General features: G+C 47.7%; 1 long non-coding RNA gene across 2 annotated transcripts; it reads right to left on the reverse strand.

Moving 5' to 3' along the window:
* Window positions 1-3,191: 3,191 nt before the first annotated feature.
* Window positions 3,192-4,872, reverse strand: LOC113744941 (uncharacterized). 2 transcript variants are annotated; one of them, XR_003461909.1, is made up of 3 exons: window positions 4,849-4,872; window positions 4,441-4,502; window positions 3,192-3,868 (listed from the first exon to the last, which is right to left on the reverse strand). It is a non-coding gene; the product is annotated as an uncharacterized LOC113744941 (long non-coding RNA). The 2 variants fall into 2 exon arrangements; XR_003461910.1 differs by lacking the exon at window positions 4,849-4,872 and adding an exon at window positions 4,663-4,689.
* Window positions 4,873-7,725: the final 2,853 nt, after the last annotated feature.

Below are 7,725 nucleotides of genomic sequence, written 5' to 3' on the forward strand. Positions count from 1 at the left end.
TCATCAATACATCATCAATACATCATCAATACATCATCCATCCTGTAAAGACAGACGATCCCTGATCAATACCTGATCAATACATCATCAATACATCATCAATACATGATACCTGATCAATACATCATCAATACACGATACCTGATCAATACTGTGAAAACAAAATTAAAATGTTTTATTTTAATTATCTGTTATTTTTATTTGAGGGCACCACAAACTAATTACAGCGTCCATCAAGAAATGTGTCTTAGACTGTGCAAGGTGTGCATACATACTATATATATATCTAATAATTTCTATATATAATATATATCTATATATATATATATAATAGACTCTTGTACAAACATATAATACATGGTTAGTATGGTCAGTCTGTGTTCAGTGCACAGGTGACAGGTGAGTCTGTCTGTGCTTCATTAACTCACCTGTTAATTAAACCTGGTAAACTTTAACATCTTTAAACTGACCTGAGCTGCAGATGTTCTCTGTTCCCTTCAAAACGATCTGAATAATCTGAGTTTAATCACACGAGTTTAATCACACGAGTTTAATCACATGAGTTTAATCACATGAGTTTAATCACATGACTGTTTCTGTCTCCACGTTTGTGTCACAATCAGCAGCATGTTAGCATGTTAGCTCTCTGTTAGCAGTCTGTTAGCATCCCGTTAGCAGTGTGTTAGCTCTCTGTTAGCAGTGTGTTAGCCTGTTAGCATCTCGTTAGCAGTGTGTTAGCCTGTTAACAATCTGTTAGCCTGTTAAAATCCCGTTAGCAGTCTGTTAACAGTGTGTTAGCCTGTTAGCATTCCCGTTAGCAGTCTGTTAGCAGTGTGTTAGCCTGTTAACAGTGTGTTAGCCTGTTATCATCCCGTTAGCAGTCTGTTAGCATTCCGTTTGCAGTGTGTTAGCCTGTTAGCATTCCCGTTAGCAGTCTGTTAGCAGTGTGTTAGCCTGTTAGCATTCCGTTAGCAGTCTGTTAGCAGTGTGTTAGCCTGTGAGCATTCCGTTAGCAGTGTGTTAGCCTGTTAGCATTCCCGTTAGCAGTCTGTTAGCAGTGTGTTAGCCTGTTAGCATTCCGTTAGCAGTGTGTTGGCCTGTTAGCATTCCCGTTAGCAGTCTGTTAGCAGTGTGTTAGCCTGTTAACAGTGTGTTAGCCTGTTATCATCCCGTTAGCAGTCTGTTAGCATTCCGTTTGCAGTGTGTTAGCCTGTTAGCATTCCCGTTAGCAGTCTGTTAGCAGTGTGTTAACCTGTTAGCATTCCGTTTGCAGTGTGTTAGCCTGTTAGCATTCCCGTTAGCAGTGTGTTAGCCTGTTAACAGTGTGTTAGCCTGTTATCATCCCGTTAGCAGTCTTTTAGCAGTGTGTTAGCCTGTTAGCATTCCGTTTGCAGTGTGTTAGCCTGTTAGCATTCCCGTTAGCAGTCTTTTAGCAGTGTGTTAGCCTGTTAGCATTCCGTTAGCAGTGTGTTAGCCTGTTAGCATCTCGTTAGCAGTGTGTTAGCCTGTTAGCTCACCTTCTTTCGTGCTGATCCTTTCAAATTAAAAGTCTTCACAGACTGTTTGATCCTCGGAGCTCTGTCTCTTCCTGCTTGGTCACCTGACACACATGGATGACGTCATGTCATAGGCGCTATCTGCTGTTCACACAGTGTTAATGTTTACACACACGCGCGCGCGCGCACACACACACACTCACACGCGCGCGCACACACACACACACAAACGTAAACATTAATGATGACGTCATATTTACGCCTCATCACTGACAGTCACCGTTATGCAGCGCTGGATGCCGCCATGTTTGTAGTCCTGCTGCTTCTTCCTCCTCCAGACTGATCTAAATATGGTCATAGGATCATCAGCTGACCTGAGGCGGCTGAGTGGCCACGCCCACCTGTCAGTCAAAGCGTCCACGCTCTTAACCCTGCATAACTTTAAGCCTTAATATAATGTGAACAGGTGAGTTGTATATAAATTCACCCTCAGTACAGTTGTCATGAACGGGGAAATTAGCTACAGAGACCAAAACTGTTTTTTGTACCAGGCTGTAAACATGTTTATTTCTGCTGTGAAGTTGGACATTTGGACATGGGGACTTATGGAGACTGACTCACTTCTGGAGCCAGCCTCAAGTGGACGTTAGAGGAACTGCAGGTTGTGTTTCACTTCCTGTGTTGACTTCACATCACAGGCATGAAGGTTGCAGCTTGATCACGACGAATCTCACCTGCACTGGAAGGTTTGTCACCAATTAGGATCCACCTCACACAACAGGTGACCTGAAACTATTACATCATTCAATGAAACCTTATCAGACCTAGGCTGTGTCCGAAATCGCTCCCTAACCACTATGTAGTGCACTATATAGTGACCACGCCATTTTGTAGTGGTGTCCGAATGTTTAGTGTCCACTATATAGTGCACTGCATGTATCCCACAATTCACCGCGAAATGTAGTGAACATCCGATGGTCACTAACCGAAGCAAGATATCCCATCATGCATTGCCAGAAGTTCTCTGGGCGCGGAAAGGAAATAAATTGAAATAAAAAAGTAAATAAAAAGTAAATAATTGAATTATTGATAAAACACAAACAGCCAGACTGACAGTAGATGGCATTTCTATAGCGCTACATGAGTTTTCTAAAATAACGGTGTATGTTTTTTTCGGCGGATGGATGAGAGGATGAGGATGATGCTTAAATAGAAAACAAAACACGAAAATAAAACATACAGGACAGTAATCAAAAGACTCTAATTTAATAAAAATGCAGTAGTAAATGGACAAGAATTATGTGAGACGACGTTAATGTGGTACGTTTTAATTGTGCGACAGCAATGACGTAATTACCGGCGCCAAGAGAAGTGTCCGAAAGTGTCCGAACATTTTTTCTGTTAAGCTCACTATATAGTCCACTACATTTATTTCCCTATGTAGGGAGTAGGGAGTAGGGAATGAGTGAGTGATTTCGGACACAGCCCTACAGTCTGTGAGCCTGACCCGGTTACTCTGTGTACACGCCCAGTTCTGTTACTCTTCAGACCCGATGAGGTCATAACCTTCAAATTTGATTGGACAGTAAAAACACTTTATACAGACATTAAACACCTGTCCAGGTGCTCTCCCTCTCTCACCTGTCCAGGTGTTTCCTCTCCAGGTGTTCCCTCTCCCCTCACACAGACACTCTCTCAGGTTCAGATTATTTTATTGGCCGCTAACATGTTTCATAGTTACAAAGATTGGTTAACAGGTGATTCTGGAGGAAGCAGTAGTGTTCAGGTGTGCCCACCCCCCTCACCTGGCTCACCTGGCTCCACCTGCAGGTTCGGGGGGGTTCAACAGGAAAAATCAAAGATTCTTTTTGTCCTACAACGACGTGACGATGTGCAACATAAAGACTTAAATTCATTCAGTGTTTTCTCATCAGACAGGAAGTTAGCCACAGTTAGCTTAGCTGCTAACAGGAAGTTATTTAATAAAGGAGAAGAGGAGGCGATTGGTCCCACAGAGCCAATCAGACTAAAGGTCAAAGGTCAAACACACAGCAGCCATCAGCAGGGGCGGGGTTAAAACCAGGGGGCAGGGCTTCCCAGCAGGTAAAATCCAACAAATATAAAAGCAGCAGGAAGCTCAGACACACCCCGCCACAATAAAATCATTCAATCAAGTAAAATTTAAACTCAGTCTGAAGCCTGATTGGTTCATTTAGCCCCTTCCCCTCAGGTGTCCAGGGGGCGGGGCCTCACGGCTCCATGTCCAGGCCGTCCAAGGTGAGCTGGCTGCGGTGTGGCGAGTTCGGACTGGGCGGGCTGCTCGGGTTGGAGCTGTTAGACGGGGTCGAGTGTTTGGTGGAGTCCGAGTCCGGCTGAGAGACAGACAGGTCATAGAGACAGGTCAGAGAGACAGGTAGGTCAGAGAGAGACAGACAGGTCAGAGAGAGACAGGTCCAGAGAGAGAGGGAGATAGGTCAGAGAGAGAGAGAGAGACAGGTCAGAGAGAGACAGGTCCAGAGAGAGAGACAGACAGGTCAGAGAAAGACAGGTCCAGAGAGAGAGACAGACAGGTCAGAGAGAGAGAGACAGGTCAGAGAGAGAGAGACAGGTCAGAGAGAGAGAGACAGGTCAGAGACAGACAGGTCATAGAGACAGGACAGAGAGACAGGTCATAGAGAGAGACAGACAGGTCAGAGAGACAGGTCATAGAGACAGGACAGAGAGACAGGTCATAGAGAGAGACAGACAGGTCAGAGAGAGTGACAGACAGGTCAGAGAGAGAGACAGGTACAGAGAGAGATAGAGACACACACACACACGCACGCACGCACGCACGCACAGAGAGAGACAAACAGCTCAGAGAGACAGGTACAGAGAGAGAGAGGTCAGTGAGACAGGTAGGTACAGACAGACAGGTCAGAGTGACAGACAGGCAGACAGGTACCTCTCGGTCCAGGTCCTGGTCTGGGTCAGAGATGCTACGTGATGATGCTCCGCCCCCAAAATCTGAACCAGTAAAAACACAGATGACATCACACAGCAGTGTGTACAGGTGTGTGTGTTTGTACAGGTGTGTGTACCTGATGCTGTGCGTGTGATGTGTGTATGTACAGGTGTGTGTACCTGATGCTGTGCGTGTGATGTGTGTATGTACAGGTGTGTGTACCTGATGCTGTGCGTGTGATGTGTGTTTGTACAGGTGTGTGTACCTGATGCTGTGCGTGTGCGGTGCTGGTGAATGTGTGGTATGTACAGGTGTGTGTAACCTGATGCTGTGCGGTGTGGATGTGTGTTTACAGGTGTGTGTACCTGATGCTGTGCGTGTGATGTGTGTATGTACAGGTGTGTGTACCTGATGCTGTGCGTGTGATGTGTGTATGTACAGTGTGTGTGTCCGGGCTGTGCGTGTGTGTGTGGTAATGTACAGGGTGTGTAACCTGGATGCTGTGCGTGTGATGTGTGTAATGTACAGGTGTGGTGTCCTGATGCTGTGCGTGTGGATGTGTGGGTACTTGTGTACCTGTTCTGGGTACTTGAAATGCTGTGTGCGTGTGATTGGTGTAGTGTGTACAGGTGGTGTACCGGATGCTGTGCGTGGTGTGTGTGGTTATAAACAGGTGTGTACCTGATGCTGGGCGTGTGATGTGTGTATGTAACAGGTGTGTGTACCTGATGCTTGTGCGTTTGTGTGTGTGTTTACAGGTGTGTGTACTGATGCTGTGCGGTGTGATGTGTTTTGTATGTACAGGTGTGTGGTACTGATGCTGTGCGTGTGATGTGTGTTGTAAACAGGTGGGTGTACTCGATGCTGTGCGTGTGATGTGTGTTATGTACAGGTGTGTGTAACTGTGCTTGCGTGTGAGGTGTGTGATGTACAGGTGTGTGTACCTGAGGTTGTACGTGTGATGTTGGGTAGTACAGGATGTGTGTGTACCTGAATGCTGTGGCGTTGCCCCCTCCTCCTTCCTCTCCCGTCCCACCCTCATCTCTCCCCCCTCCAACTTTGCAGCCGTGTATCCACATGACTTCGGCGTCGGCCGGCGCCTTCTTGCAGAAGAAGAAAGACGCCTCCTCTTCCTCCTTCCCAGCAGAGCCTCCTGCAGCCTTCCTCCTCCTCTCCTCTTCCCTCCACCTCCTTCTCTGTGGAAGGGTAACGGCCAGCTTAGCTTCTCTCTACCCCTCTCATGGCTCCTCACCTCTCCCCCCACCACCCACCATCCTCTCCTGTCCAACTCAGTAACACAGACCTGCCAGATTAACTTCCTGTCCTTTCCAATCCACTTCCTGTCCTTTCACTCACTCACAGATGGTTTTTGGGCGTTGTTCGTTGGTGACCACCGCGCAGCGCTCAAGACATGCAACTAACACTGTTCTGTGTGCTGTGGTGGTGTGTGTGCGTGTTGTGTGTGTGTGTGCTGCTGTGGTGGTGTGGTGGTGTGTACGAAGTGTGATGCCCTCTCTCAGGATGACGTATCTAAAGAAAGCCCGCCCCCACTGTCAGTACTCCTCCCGACAACAGAGGGAAACCACACATCACACGCACAGCATCAGGTACACCACACTGTACAAACACATCACACGCCACAGCATCAGTACACCACACCCGTACAACACACATCACACGCACCAGCTTATCAGGTACACACACCGTACAAAACACATCACACGCCCAGCATCAGGTACCACACACCCTTTACAAACACCCCTCACCCGCACAGCATCAGGTACACACACCCGTACCAAACATCAACATCACTACGGCAAGCATCAGGTACACACCCCCGTACATCCACACATCACACGCAAACAGCATTCAGGTTACACACACCCGTCATACACAACATCACACGGCACAGCATCAGGTACCACACACCCGTACAAAAACACAATCACACCGACTACAGCATAGGTACACCACACCCGTACATACACCACATCACCCCCGCACAGCATCAGTTACACACACTGTAACATACACACATCACACCGCAAACAGATCAGGTTACACACACGTAACATACACACCATCCCACACGTCCCGCAATAGTTACACACACCTGTACATCACAACACATCACCCGCACAGCATCAGGTACACACACCTGTCCAAACACATCACACGCACAGCATCAGGTACACACACACCTGTTACAAACCACCAACATCACACCGCACCGCATCCAGGTACACCACACCTGTACAACAACACACCTCACACGCACAGCATCAGGTAACAAACCTGTTACAACACACATCACACGCAACAGCATCGTACACACACCCTGCTAACCTCCACCACATCACACGCAAGCATCAGGTCACACACACCTGTACATACACACCATCACACGCACAGCATCAGGTACACCACACCCTGTACATACACACAGCACACGCACAGCCATCAGGCTACACACCACCTGTACATTACCACATCACCACAGCACAGGCTATCAGGTACACACCACACCTGTACATACACAACCATCACCGCACAGTGAATAAGGTACACACACCTGTGACAAACACACATCACACGCACCGCATCAGGTTACACACACCTGTACATACAACATCACCGCCACAGCCATCAGTAAACACACTGTACATAACACACATCACAGCACAGGCATCAGGTACACCCCAACACCTTGTACAAACACACACATCACCCTCAGCACACCGCATCAGGTACCAACACCTCGTTACCAAAACACACCTCCCACGCACTAGGCATCAGGGTTACACCCACAACCCTGTACAACAACACCAATTCACACACCGCATCAGGTACACACACCGACATACACACACTTCACACGCACAGCCATCAGGATACCACACACCTGTACAAACACATAACACGCACAGCCTCAGGTAACAACTGTACCCATACACACCATCCCACGCAAAGGCTCAGGTACACCCACACCTGTACCTACACAACATCACACGCCACAAGCATCAGGTACACACACCTGTACCATTAACCACACATCACACGCACAGCCATTTCAGTTAACACACACCTGTACAAACACACATCAACACGCACCGCATCAGGTACCCCACACCTGTACAAAACAACCAATCACACGCACCGCATAGGTACACCCACCGTACATACCACAGCATCACACGCACCAGCACTCCAGTTACACCACACCTGTACATCCACACATCACACCGCACAGCATCAGGTACACCCACCGTACAACACAACATCACC

Source organism: Larimichthys crocea, unplaced genomic scaffold (genome assembly GCF_000972845.2).
Source record: "Larimichthys crocea isolate SSNF unplaced genomic scaffold, L_crocea_2.0 scaffold322, whole genome shotgun sequence".
In the NCBI taxonomy this organism is placed as follows: Eukaryota; Metazoa; Chordata; class Actinopteri; family Sciaenidae; genus Larimichthys; species Larimichthys crocea.